The 11,540-nt window shown below is 59.7% G+C and overlaps 2 pseudogenes; both read left to right on the plus strand.

Annotated features, from left to right (window-relative positions):
- Positions 1-4,872: 4,872 nt before the first annotated feature.
- Positions 4,873-5,637, plus strand: LOC140645939 (feather keratin Cos2-3-like; annotated as a pseudogene).
- A 4,872-nt stretch (positions 5,638-10,509) lies between these two features.
- Positions 10,510-11,275, plus strand: LOC140645936 (feather keratin Cos2-3-like; annotated as a pseudogene).
- The last annotated feature ends 265 nt before the right edge of the window (positions 11,276-11,540 follow it).

The following is an 11,540-nucleotide window of genomic DNA, read 5'->3' on the forward strand; positions in this document are numbered from 1 at the left end:
AGCTGCCACAGGCGGCCCCGCAGAAGGACCCCAGGAACCCAGAAGATGGTAGTGGACTGAGCACAGAGATCCTGGCCATCTCTTTCAGGGGGGCTGAGCATCCACCGCTCCACCTGCAAAGGCAGGCAGGCAGAGGCGTGCCTGGGCCCTCTGAAAACATGGCCCTCGTCTAACGTGCCTGTTTCTCACTCTCTTTCCTCTCTCTCTTTTCTCTGTTGTCTTCTGCTGCCCTGGGCTGTGAGCACCTGCTAAGCCCCATGCGAGGAAGGACCTGCTGCCCCTCTCCCTCTCAGGGGCAGGCAGGCAGGCAGGCAGGCAGGCAGGCAGACGCCACGTGCGAACTCCACCCTGGCCAAGGGGCAAAGACTCCTAGCTACCCCTGGTGCTCCCTGCACCGTGGGCCCCACTCAGAGGACCTCCTTCCCCTCTTTCAACTCATTAAAGTTCTGCTGCATCCCAGCCTGGGCCTCTGCGTGGTCCTTCTCTCTCCGCACGCTCTCCCTGGCTTCCAGAGAGAAAGGTGTCGCTCTGGGGAGATCTTGCGGGCATAAAGGACAGCCACCGGTGTTCCCGGAGGCCTGCCTTGCTGCATCCCCGCACACAAATGCCCTCCTCAGCCTTTGAGCACGCCCTGCAGATGATGCGGGAGCCCAACCACTGTCTGAGTGAGGAGTCCATCTCCCCGGCCGCACTGCCTGCTGGTGGTGGCACTGGGAGCTGGTTCTGCCTCCAGCAGCACCTGTGAGCCCTCCCTGGCTGGCGGCTCTTGCCTCAGGAGGGCCCCTCTCCCTGTGGCAGGTGTGGTGGTGGTGGTGGTCCTGGTTGTCAGACAGGTTGCTCCTCACGGGCCCCTGTGCGTCTCTCCCCGGTGCACCTCTGGCCACAAGACGTCTCCAGCTACAACCTCTCTCTCCCTCAGCCGAGGAAGAGAGGTGGGCTATTCCTCGCCCACTTCCCTTTGTGGCTTCCAACTACAAGCCGGTGCTTCTGCAGCATTTCAGCTCTCCTTGCGTTGACTGAGCCTTCCTTGTAGGTCTTGCAGGGATCTGGTCTATCCCCAGTCAGGCTGCCAGCATTTCCTCCAGCACAGCTAGAAGAGGCGGAGTTTCTAAGTGCAGATGTGGTCTGTTTCCTGACAGCTCACTCTCTGTCTCTCTAGGCACGCACGTAGAAACAGTACCTAGGAGGATTTGCGTTATCGGCAAAAGGGATGCGTAGGGTCTTGTTCCCCCTTTCACGCCCGTTGCTCACAACACGTCCCCATCCTTTGCCACGCGCCATCTGCAGACTCCCCTCTCCCAAAAGGATAGCTCCCGGTTTTGCCGAAGGCTCAGGACTTCCCTCTTCCCCCTCCCGCGCTGGCAGTCCCACCGACCCACTGCCCTGCTCCTCCCCAGCCTGACACCCCTGTCTCACCAGCCTCCGCCAGTCCCACCAAGGCTGCCGGGTAAACCTGGACCGTGTCCATCTGCCCACTCCACAAGGTGCCCAGGGAGCTCCCAGGAAGTGGCAGCTGAAGCTTGCCAGCTCCTGTGTTCTCCTCCCTCTGCCAGCTCAAAGCCACCTCCAAACCTCAGCCCAAAGGGTGGAGCAAAACACTCTGAGGGCTGCCTGGGTTCTCACACCTCTGCCCCAGGGACCTTTTCTACTCACACCGCCTAGTGGTTAAAGCACTTGCTCGGCCAAACTAAGGGAATCAAGCTGCCACCTGTGCTGGGCCCCAGGCTCCCCAGGGCCAGGACCAGGTTTTCCAGTGCTGGGAGCTTCCAGCTGCTGCAGCCAGGCCACAGCTCGACCTTTCAAACTCCTCTCGGTCACAAGGGCCCTGAACATCCTCGCAGGCACTCATACCCGCTTGTAAAACTGCTGCCTCTTGTAAAAGCCCAGGCCAGGCTGCCCAAGGGGAGCCGCGCACCTACGGCAGGCAGGTAGGAACCTGCTGACGGTTCCCAGAACTGGAACTGCAGTGCTCAGGCAGAAGGAGACACAGGAGGCGGCCAGGGACACAACCCTCACAGCCATCTCCAGCAGGGAAAAAGGCTCCCTGGTCGACTTCTCTGGCCACCCGGCGCACAGCCAGAGGCAGGGTAGCATCTGTGTCAGAGCACCATGCTGAGCAGTGCTGCTTTTCCCAGCCCATGACGCCATTCCCATGACGCCAATCCCAATCTCTACCTCGCCCTCTCCATCCAGCACTTCTCGGGACATGCAGCTCTACTTCCTTCTTCCCCGGGCTTTCTGCCCACATGGTACGTCTCTCTTTCTTCCCTGGGAGAAGGCCACTGGGCTGAGGCCACCACCCATGACACCGGTTGTATTTTGTATGGAGGAGCGGAAGGCAGCACGCTGGGAAGGGTAGAAAGATTGTCAACGGGGTCCCACAGGGAACACCTGTCTGTACCGCCTAATCCATCAGCCATGCATTTTAGCGGCGATCCCCTAACGGGATAGCTCCTCCTCTTCTTGACTTCTCCGTGCCTTTTCATACCATAACTACCCAGGTGCTGTCCCCACAAAGCGGAGGGGCTGCCATGGAAAACTCGGAGCAAATGCCAGCCATTTCGACCAGAGTCCTGTCTCTGTAGAGCAGCTGGCAAGCCTCTTCACGGATCTCTTCCCCTGCGAGCAGTCCTTTGTACTGGGATGGACTTTGCTCACCAGTTGGTCCCACTGACTGTACCATGAGGTGCCCACAGAGCCCTACCACCGACAACCAAGTCCCAAGGAAGCACGAGCTGGCTTGCACCACCTCGCACCTCCAGAGCAGCCATGCATTCACCACAGAAGCCATGTACTCTGTGATCAAGGCAATCACACATACTGCCTGCAAATTACGTTTTCATCAGAGTAATTCCACATATGGCTCTTACACATGGGCATTGCGTCAAGAAAAGCCAAGGGGTCCCTGTGGATGAAGAACAACTCATGAAAGACACCCATCAAAAGAGCTCGATACCATGCCTTGCCTTGCCTTGCCTTGCTTTGCCATGCCTTGCTTTCCCTTCCTTTGCTTTGCCTACCCTTGCCTTGCCTTGCCTTGCCTTCCCTTCACTTCCCTTGCCTCGCCTCGCCTTGCCTACCCTTGCCTTGCCTTGCCTACCCTTGCCTTGCCTTGCCTACCCTTGCCTTGCCTTGCCTTGCTTTCCCTTGCCTTCCCTTGCCTTCCTTTCCCGTTTCTCCTCTGCATGTTTCCCATCCAGTGTGTGATCCTTCTCCACTGTCGTTGCAACCCCTCCTTCTCCGTCCCACCTCCCCTCCTCCAGAAAGAAACTTGCCCCAGTTGGATGCTCCCAGTCCTTCCAGCATCCTTGCACATCCTGGTGAATACCACTCTGTTTCCCACTTTCTTACTCCTTCCCTCACCTTGTGTTTCTTCGGGCTCTAGATCAGTGGCTTGAGGAGAGGCAGCACCAGCACCGTTGAAGACGGACACTCCTCTGTGCCGGGAGAGGCTGGTAGTGAGGCGGGCGAAGATCAGGGACCATGGCCTGAAGAACAGCATAACCACAGCTAAGTGGCAAGTGCCTTGCGTCTCTCTTCTCATATCTGCTGCCAGGTGGAGAGCTGAATCGCCCCACAGGAGCCCAACAAGGCCGGGTTGCACACCAGGGAGTTGGTACCACCTTTGGAGACAAGGAGCACACCAGTCCGGCAGCGCTCAGCACAGGCCAGCATGGGCGGTACCTCACAGAAGAAGCAGTCAATGACATTGGGGCTGCGGCTGGGCAACCATAGGGTGAGTGCCACTGGGGCCAGCGAGGGAGAGTGGCCCCAGCCCTCAGGCCTGCCATCGCAATGGCACAGACCTTCCCTCGCATGACACGGGGGATCCCTGGGGCTGGCACGTGGCCACAGATCGCTCGTAGGCCATGACTGCGAGCAGGAAGGGCTGGGCCACACAGCTGCCAAAGAAGCTTGTCCTCTCCATAGATAGGAAGTGCAGTGGCATCCTGAGCATCGTGACCAATGAGCGGCCGATCACCGAGGCCCAGAATCCCAGAATCGTTGAGGTTGGAAGGCACCTCTGGTGATGGTCAGGTCCGACCCTCCTGCTCAAGCAGGGTCAGCGAGAGCAGGTTGATCAGGACGCTGGCCCGTGTAGTCCTGAATATTTCCAAGAATGGAGACTCCACAACCTGCCTGGGCAATATCTCCTGGGCTTGGCCACCCTCCGAGTAGAAGAGTTTTCCTCGTGCCTGGGTGGAATTTCCTTCCACGCTGCTCCAGTATGCACACAAGGGCAAGTAAGCAAGCACTCCTGCCTACACGTGAGCAACTGTGGACTCGCCCGAGGACACACGAGGAAGCCCTCGGCAGGGCAGGGCTGGAGCACGCTGGGGCAGGACAAGGCTCCAGACACGCTGACGGCGCTGGTATTTGTAGGGGACCCCCGGAGAGAGCCTAGAGAGCAGAGGAGGCCCAACAGGCACACAAAGGCCTCCCCAGAGCGGCATTAGGAGGAAGACAGTCAAAAGCTGCAGCAGCCTGCCAGTGACCATCAGAGAGAGCTTGGAGGGTGGGAGGAAGGGGACGCGGCACATTGTCCCGCTCGGGAACCCTTTGGCATGCAGGCGAGGATTGCAGGGCTGGGAGCAGCTGGGCCCTTTCTGCCAGTGGGGCTGCCAACAAGCCCACACGAGTGCCCCAGGCCAATGTCCCCAGCCTGCACGCGACCCCTCCGGCACTTGGGACTCATCTGCTGCTGGCACTGATGTGCTCCTGTCCCAGGAATCCTTAGGTCTCCCACCCCAGCAATGAAAAGGAACCTCCAAGGGGAGCGAGCGGGCACGACCAAACAAGGAAATGAAAAGGCAGCCGTGCAGGAAGCCAAAACACAGCCCGTATCATTAGCTGGGATGTTTTGCATTTCAGATGAGCTTCTCAGAAAATTACTACTTCCACAGAGGCTTCCTCTGGACCTGGGGCAGTGCAGGACCAGTATAAAAGCCACCCCAGCTCTTCACTCTCTCATCCGCTTCGCTCCCCTTCTTCTCCTTCGGAAGCAAGTGAGTTGGAAGCTCTGTCCTATACTGGGGCTTGGGGCTGCCACTCCTGGGAGGAAGCGGGGAGAAGGTCTGGCGTGGAGAGGGGCTGGGGCTGGGCTGAGGGGACTCTGGGGCTCTTGTCTAGGAAAGAGCTTTCCTGGGCCTGGCTCTCTTTGCATGGTGCCCAGGGGGACAGGCAAAGAGGTGTGTGCGCCTCCCTGCACAGCCTCCATCTCCCCGCCCAGCACATGCCTTGGCTCCCTCGTGGTGGGCGGACAGGCTGCTCCTCACGCACCCCCGTGCTCCCCCCTGCCCTCTCTCCCAGGTGCACCTCCAGCCCCAAGACATGTCCTGCTACAACCAGTGCCTGCCCTGCCAGCCCTGCGGCCCGACCCCGCTGGCCAACAGCTGCACCGAGCCCTGTGTCAGGCAGTGCCAGAACTCCACCGTCGTCATCGAGCCCTCCCCCGTGGTGGTGACCCTGCCCGGACCCATCCTCAGCTCCTTCCCACAGAACACCGTTGTGGGATCCTCCACCTCCGCTGCCGTTGGCAGCATCCTCAACTCACAGGGAGTGCCCATCAACTCCGGGTGCTGTGACCTCTCTGGCATTTCCAGCCGCTACTGCGGCAGAACATGCCTCCCCTGCTAAAGCTGCCACAGGCGGCCCCGCAGAAGGACCCCCAGGAACCCAGAAGATGGTAGTGGACTGAGCACAGAGATCCTGGCCATCTCTTTCAGGGGGGCTGAGCATCCACCGCTCCACCTGCAAAGGCAGGCAGGCAGAGGCGTGCCTGGGCCCTCTGAAAACATGGCCCTCGTCTAACGTGCCTGTTTCTCACTCTCTTTCCTCTCTCTCTTTTCTCTGTTGTCTTCTGCTGCCCTGGGCTGTGAGCACCTGCTAAGCCCCATGCGAGGAAGGACCTGCTGCCCCTCTCCCTCTCAGGGGCAGGCAGGCAGGCAGGCAGGCAGGCAGGCAGACGCCACGTGCGAACTCCACCCTGGCCAAGGGGCAAAGACTCCTAGCTACCCCTGGTGCTCCCTGCACCGTGGGCCCCACTCAGAGGACCTCCTTCCCCTCTTTCAACTCATTAAAGTTCTGCTGCATCCCAGCCTGGGCCTCTGCGTGGTCCTTCTCTCTCCGCACGCTCTCCCTGGCTTCCAGAGAGAAAGGTGTCGCTCTGGGGAGATCTTGCGGGCATAAAGGACAGCCACCGGTGTTCCCGGAGGCCTGCCTTGCTGCATCCCCGCACACAAATGCCCTCCTCAGCCTTTGAGCACGCCCTGCAGATGATGCGGGAGCCCAACCACTGTCTGAGTGAGGAGTCCATCTCCCCGGCCGCACTGCCTGCTGGTGGTGGCACTGGGAGCTGGTTCTGCCTCCAGCAGCACCTGTGAGCCCTCCCTGGCTGGCGGCTCTTGCCTCAGGAGGGCCCCTCTCCCTGTGGCAGGTGTGGTGGTGGTGGTGGTCCTGGTTGTCAGACAGGTTGCTCCTCACGGGCCCCTGTGCGTCTCTCCCCGGTGCACCTCTGGCCACAAGACGTCTCCAGCTACAACCTCTCTCTCCCTCAGCCGAGGAAGAGAGGTGGGCTATTCCTCGCCCACTTCCCTTTGTGGCTTCCAACTACAAGCCGGTGCTTCTGCAGCATTTCAGCTCTCCTTGCGTTGACTGAGCCTTCCTTGTAGGTCTTGCAGGGATCTGGTCTATCCCCAGTCAGGCTGCCAGCATTTCCTCCAGCACAGCTAGAAGAGGCGGAGTTTCTAAGTGCAGATGTGGTCTGTTTCCTGACAGCTCACTCTCTGTCTCTCTAGGCACGCACGTAGAAACAGTACCTAGGAGGATTTGCGTTATCGGCAAAAGGGATGCGTAGGGTCTTGTTCCCCCTTTCACGCCCGTTGCTCACAACACGTCCCCATCCTTTGCCACGCGCCATCTGCAGACTCCCCTCTCCCAAAGGATAGCTCCCGGTTTTGCCGAAGGCTCAGGACTTCCCTCTTCCCCCTCCCGCGCTGGCAGTCCCACCGACCCACTGCCCTGCTCCTCCCCAGCCTGACACCCCTGTCTCACCAGCCTCCGCCAGTCCCACCAAGGCTGCCGGGTAAACCTGGACCGTGTCCATGCCCACTCCACAAGGTGCCCAGGGAGCTCCCAGGAAGTGGCAGCTGAAGCTTGCCAGCTCCTGTGTTCTCCTCCCTCTGCCAGCTCAAAGCCACCTCCAAACCTCAGCCCAAAGGGTGGAGCAAAACACTCTGAGGGCTGCCTGGGTTCTCACACCTCTGCCCCAGGGACCTTTTCTACTCACACCGCCTAGTGGTTAAAGCACTTGCTCGGCCAAACTAAGGGAATCAAGCTGCCACCTGTGCTGGGCCCCAGGCTCCCCAGGGCCAGGACCAGGTTTTCCAGTGCTGGGAGCTTCCAGCTGCTGCAGCCAGGCCACAGCTCGACCTTTCAAACTCCTCTCGGTCACAAGGGCCCTGAACATCCTCGCAGGCACTCATACCCGCTTGTAAAACTGCTGCCTCTTGTAAAAGCCCAGGCCAGGCTGCCCAAGGGGAGCCGCGCACCTACGGCAGGCAGGTAGGAACCTGCTGACGGTTCCCAGAACTGGAACTGCAGTGCTCAGGCAGAAGGAGACACAGGAGGCGGCCAGGGACACAACCCTCACAGCCATCTCCAGCAGGGAAAAAGGCTCCCTGGTCGACTTCTCTGGCCACCCGGCGCACAGCCAGAGGCAGGGTAGCATCTGTGTCAGAGCACCATGCTGAGCAGTGCTGCTTTTCCCAGCCCATGACGCCATTCCCATGACGCCAATCCCAATCTCTACCTCGCCCTCTCCATCCAGCACTTCTCGGGACATGCAGCTCTACTTCCTTCTTCCCCGGGCTTTCTGCCCACATGGTACGTCTCTCTTTCTTCCCTGGGAGAAGGCCACTGGGCTGAGGCCACCACCCATGACACCGGTTGTATTTTGTATGGAGGAGCGGAAGGCAGCACGCTGGGAAGGGTAGAAAGATTGTCAACGGGGTCCCACAGGGAACACCTGTCTGTACCGCCTAATCCATCAGCCATGCATTTTAGCGGCGATCCCCTAACGGGATAGCTCCTCCTCTTCTTGACTTCTCCGTGCCTTTTCATACCATAACTACCCAGGTGCTGTCCCCACAAAGCGGAGGGGCTGCCATGGAAAACTCGGAGCAAATGCCAGCCATTTCGACCAGAGTCCTGTCTCTGTAGAGCAGCTGGCAAGCCTCTTCACGGATCTCTTCCCCTGCGAGCAGTCCTTTGTACTGGGATGGACTTTGCTCACCAGTTGGTCCCACTGACTGTACCATGAGGTGCCCACAGAGCCCTACCACCGACAACCAAGTCCCAAGGAAGCACGAGCTGGCTTGCACCACCTCGCACCTCCAGAGCAGCCATGCATTCACCACAGAAGCCATGTACTCTGTGATCAAGGCAATCACACATACTGCCTGCAAATTACGTTTTCATCAGAGTAATTCCACATATGGCTCTTACACATGGGCATTGCGTCAAGAAAAGCCAAGGGGTCCCTGTGGATGAAGAACAACTCATGAAAGACACCCATCAAAAGAGCTCGATACCATGCCTTGCCTTGCCTTGCCTTGCTTTGCCATGCCTTGCTTTCCCTTCCTTTGCTTTGCCTTGCCTTGCCTTGCCTTGCCTTGCCTTCCCTTCACTTCCCTTGCCTCGCCTCGCCTTGCCTACCCTTGCCTTGCCTTGCCTACCCTTGCCTTGCCTTGCCTACCCTTGCCTTGCCTTGCCTTGCTTTCCCTTGCCTTCCCTTGCCTTCCTTTCCCGTTTCTCCTCTGCATGTTTCCCATCCAGTGTGTGATCCTTCTCCACTGTCGTTGCAACCCCTCCTTCTCCGTCCCACCTCCCCTCCTCCAGAAAGAAACTTGCCCCAGTTGGATGCTCCCAGTCCTTCCAGCATCCTTGCACATCCTGGTGAATACCACTCTGTTTCCCACTTTCTTACTCCTTCCCTCACCTTGTGTTTCTTCGGGCTCTAGATCAGTGGCTTGAGGAGAGGCAGCACCAGCACCGTTGAAGACGGACACTCCTCTGTGCCGGGAGAGGCTGGTAGTGAGGCGGGCGAAGATCAGGGACCATGGCCTGAAGAACAGCATAACCACAGCTAAGTGGCAAGTGCCTTGCGTCTCTCTTCTCATATCTGCTGCCAGGTGGAGAGCTGAATCGCCCCACAGGAGCCCAACAAGGCCGGGTTGCACACCAGGGAGTTGGTACCACCTTTGGAGACAAGGAGCACACCAGTCCGGCAGCGCTCAGCACAGGCCAGCATGGGCGGTACCTCACAGAAGAAGCAGTCAATGACATTGGGGCTGCGGCTGGGCAACCATAGGGTGAGTGCCACTGGGGCCAGCGAGGGAGAGTGGCCCCAGCCCTCAGGCCTGCCATCGCAATGGCACAGACCTTCCCTCGCATGACACGGGGGATCCCTGGGGCTGGCACGTGGCCACAGATCGCTCGTAGGCCATGACTGCGAGCAGGAAGGGCTGGAGCCACACAGCTGCCAAAGAAGCTTGTCCTCTCCATAGATAGGAAGTGCAGTGGCATCCTGAGCATCGTGACCAATGAGCGGCCGATCACCGAGGCCCAGAATCCCAGAATCGTTGAGGTTGGAAGGCACCTCTGGTGATGGTCAGGTCCGACCCTCCTGCTCAAGCAGGGTCAGCGAGAGCAGGTTGATCAGGACGCTGGCCCGTGTAGTCCTGAATATTTCCAAGAATGGAGACTCCACAACCTGCCTGGGCAATATCTCCTGGGCTTGGCCACCCTCCGAGTAGAAGAGTTTTCCTCGTGCCTGGGTGGAATTTCCTTCCACGCTGCTCCAGTATGCACACAAGGGCAAGTAAGCAAGCACTCCTGCCTACACGTGAGCAACTGTGGACTCGCCCGAGGACACACGAGGAAGCCCCTCGGCAGGGCAGGGCTGGAGCACGCTGGGGCAGGACAAGGCTCCAGACACGCTGACGGCGCTGGTATTTGTAGGGGACCCCCGGAGAGAGCCTAGAGAGCAGAGGAGGCCCAACAGGCACACAAAGGCCTCCCCAGAGCGGCATTAGGAGGAAGACAGTCAAAAGCTGCAGCAGCCTGCCAGTGACCATCAGAGAGAGCTTGGAGGGTGGGAGGAAGGGGACGCGGCACATTGTCCCGCTCGGGAACCCTTTGGCATGCAGGCGAGGATTGCAGGGCTGGGAGCAGCTGGGCCCTTTCTGCCAGTGGGGCTGCCAACAAGCCCACACGAGTGCCCCAGGCCAATGTCCCCAGCCTGCACGCGACCCCTCCGGCACTTGGGACTCATCTGCTGCTGGCACTGATGTGCTCCTGTCCCAGGAATCCTTAGGTCTCCCACCCCAGCAATGAAAAGGAACCTCCAAGGGGAGCGAGCGGGCACGACCAAACAAGGAAATGAAAAGGCAGCCGTGCAGGAAGCCAAAACACAGCCCGTATCATTAGCTGGGATGTTTTGCATTTCAGATGAGCTTCTCAGAAAATTACTACTTCCACAGAGGCTTCCTCTGGACCTGGGGCAGTGCAGGACCAGTATAAAAGCCACCCCAGCTCTTCACTCTCTCATCCGCTTCGCTCCCCTTCTTCTCCTTCGGAAGCAAGTGAGTTGGAAGCTCTGTCCTATACTGGGGCTTGGGGCTGCCACTCCTGGGAGGGAAGCGGGGAGAAGGTCTGGCGTGGAGAGGGGCTGGGGCTGGGCTGAGGGGACTCTGGGGCTCTTGTCTAGGAAAGAGCTTTCCTGGGCCTGGCTCTCTTTGCATGGTGCCCAGGGGGACAGGCAAAGAGGTGTGTGCGCCTCCCTGCACAGCCTCCATCTCCCCGCCCAGCACATGCCTTGGCTCCCTCGTGGTGGGCGGACAGGCTGCTCCTCACGCACCCCCGTGCTCCCGCCTGCCCTCTCTCCCAGGTGCACCTCCAGCCCCAAGACATGTCCTGCTACAACCAGTGCCTGCCCTGCCAGCCCTGCGGCCCGACCCCGCTGGCCAACAGCTGCACCGAGCCCTGTGTCAGGCAGTGCCAGAACTCCACCGTCGTCATCGAGCCCTCCCCCGTGGTGGTGACCCTGCCCGGACCCATCCTCAGCTCCTTCCCACAGAACACCGTTGTGGGATCCTCCACCTCCGCTGCCGTTGGCAGCATCCTCAGCTCTCAGGGAGTGCCCATCAACTCCGGGTGCTGTGACCTCTCTGGCATTTCCAGCCGCTACTGCGGCAGAACATGCCTCCCCTGCTAAAGCTGCCACAGGCGGCCCCGCAGAAGGACCCCCAGGAACCCAGAAGATGGTAGTGGACTGAGCACAGAGATCCTGGCCATCTCTTTCAGGGGGGCTGAGCATCCACCGCTCCACCTGCAAAGGCAGGCAGGCAGAGGCGTGCCTGGGCCCTCTGAAAACATGGCCCTCGTCTAACGTGCCTGTTTCTCACTCTCTTTCCTCTCTCTCTTTTCTCTGTTGTCTTCTGCTGCCCTGGGCTGTGAGCACCTGCTAAGCCCCATGCGAG

This window comes from Ciconia boyciana, unplaced genomic scaffold (assembly GCF_034638445.1).
Source record: "Ciconia boyciana unplaced genomic scaffold, ASM3463844v1 HiC_scaffold_49, whole genome shotgun sequence".
Lineage (NCBI taxonomy): Eukaryota > Metazoa > Chordata > Aves > Ciconiiformes > Ciconiidae > Ciconia > Ciconia boyciana.